The sequence below is a fragment of the Orycteropus afer genome, unplaced genomic scaffold, assembly GCF_000298275.1.
Source record: "Orycteropus afer afer isolate SDZICR_OR568_19922 unplaced genomic scaffold, OryAfe1.0 scaffold00327, whole genome shotgun sequence".
Classification (NCBI taxonomy): domain Eukaryota; kingdom Metazoa; phylum Chordata; class Mammalia; order Tubulidentata; family Orycteropodidae; genus Orycteropus; species Orycteropus afer.
The window spans coordinates 1,144,205-1,146,694 of record NW_006921914.1 but is presented as its reverse complement, the minus strand read 5'-3'; positions in this window follow the sequence as shown (position 1 = coordinate 1,146,694).

Genomic DNA, 2,490 nt, shown 5'->3' with positions numbered 1-2,490 from the left:
ATCCTACTTCCGTAGTGATACTGCCTCGAAAACCCAAGGAGGGGTCGCTATGAGTCGGGGCCGACTCGACGGCACATAACAACAACAACAACAAACTCTATATGCTTAAATTTTCATTGTTTTTCTGATGATACATTCGTTTTACTCTCCCCTTTCTCATAACACACATATCCTGTCAATTTATCTCTTAAAATTCTTGGATCCATAAACTTCTTTCTTTTCATGTTTCCAGTTCTAAATTTGTTTCTCTAGCCTAGGACCTTCTACTGAGTTTTGGATGCATATATCCAACTCTATCCGTATTTCCACTGGACTTTTCACAGATCCTTCAAAGTCATTCTATTCTTAATCAAGCTCATAATCTTCTGCAAACCAGGACCTCTTCCAGTATTCTTAGCTTCATCCATCCAGTTTTGTGGGCTTGAAACTTTAACATCATCTTTAAATCCACCCTCTCTCTCACATCCCCTAGCCAATTAATCATCAATTCTTATCGATTCTACTTTTTAATATGGCTCCATTCATTTCTATCCATTTCTGTTGTCATTATTCTAATCTATATCTTCATAATCTTTCACATGGACTAGTACAAAAATCTTTCTATTAGAATTCCTACCTATAATCTTTCTTTCTTCCAATCTCTCTTTGGTATTGAAATTCACATGGCCTTTCTAAAAGGCAAATCTGATCATTTCAGTCTTCACCTTAAAAATCTTTGATGGTACCCCAGGGTATTTTGCACAGTTTTAAAATATGGCTTCTGCTTCTCTTTCTCTCATTTTCTTCTAAACATTTCTATATATCCTGTCACCCAGTCCCACTTAATTGCTTTCTGTCTTCCTAATATACCATATATCCTCACACTTACATGCCTTTTTTCTTCCCTGGACAAGCTGGTCAACTTCTAAATAACATTTAATATTCAGCTCAAAGGTTACCTGCTCTGAAAAATGGTCTCTGACTATCCTCTGCTCCTGAACTCCTTCCTCACTCCTATCTCCTACAGAGTTAGGCACATCCTTCCTCTATAGCAGACAGTGCATGACAAATTATAACATTTACCCTACAGCATTGGAATATGTTACTTACTTTTTTCTATGGTAAGTAGATGGGACATCTTTGAGAGCAGAGATGAGCATTCATTTTATTTCCTCTCCACCATTTAATATGGTTTGTTATTGATAGCTTCCATTGAGTCAGCCCCCAGCTTATGACAACCCCAGCTCATGGTGACCCCATCTACAATAAAACAAACTGCTGCCCAGTCCTGTGCCATCCTTGATTGAATTGGACTCTTGTGATCCACAGGGTTTTCAGAAATACAGCCCTAGAACTTTCTTCTTAGTCTTAGTCCGGAAGCTCAGCTGAAATCTGTTCAGCATCATAGCAACATGCAAGCTTTTACTGACAGCTTGGTGGGGGTTATGTATGAGGGGCATTGTCTGGGAGACAAATCTAGTTGTACTTCAGGGAAGGCAAGAATTCTACCACTGAGTCCCCCAATTTATGCTTGTTGAATGAATAGAGAATGAATCAATAATATGCTTTATCCTTTTAGTCACTTTTTCTCCTGGCTGTCTAATGAATTTTTAAGCATTGGAATTTCCATCCCCCCTGTAGGGTCTTAATCCCCAAGATCATGATTATTTTACCTTTTTTATTCTCCTTCCTTTTAACAAGACTTTATGAAACATATTAAGGCTATAACTTAACTACTTATATATAAGTTAGACAATAGACTAAACATTCTTCATTATGGCAATTTAACACATTCAAAGACCAGATGTCTTTCCTGTTTCTTTCCTGATTCCTCCTCCATATGCCTTTCTTTTGGGTACTTGAGACTTGTTATGGATTGAATTGTGTTCCCTAAAAATATGTGTTGTAAATCCTAACTTCTATGCCTGTGGTGATAATCCCATTTGGGAATAGTTTACCTTTGTTATGTTAGTGAAGCAGGATTAGTATAGGGTGTATCCTGAGTCAATCTCTTTTGAGATATGAAGGAGAGTAAACCAAAGCTAATAAGCAGAGATGGGGAGAGAGACATGCCAAGTCACATGAAGGTTGTCCAGGAGCAGCTCAGAAGGGACAGGAACTTCCTCCAGAGCCTACTTAGAAAACCCTCCCCTAGAACTGGCACTCTATATTTGGACTTTCTAAACTATGAGAAAATGCATTTCTGTTTATTAAAGCCATCCACTTGTGGTATTTCTGTTATAGCAGAACTAGATAATTAAGACAGATTTGGTACTGGGAATGAAATGCTGCTCTAATAGGTATTTACAATGTGGACCGCACTTGGGAATTGGGTAATGGGTGGAGGCTGGGAGAGTTTTAAGGTGCCTAATAGTACCGCTAACTGATGGCTAGTGGTTCAAACCCACCAGTCACTCCTTGGAAGAAAGATTGGGCAATCTACTTCCATAGAGATATTGCTTCAGAAACCCAAGGAGGGGTTGCTATGAGTCAGATCCAACTCAACAGCAG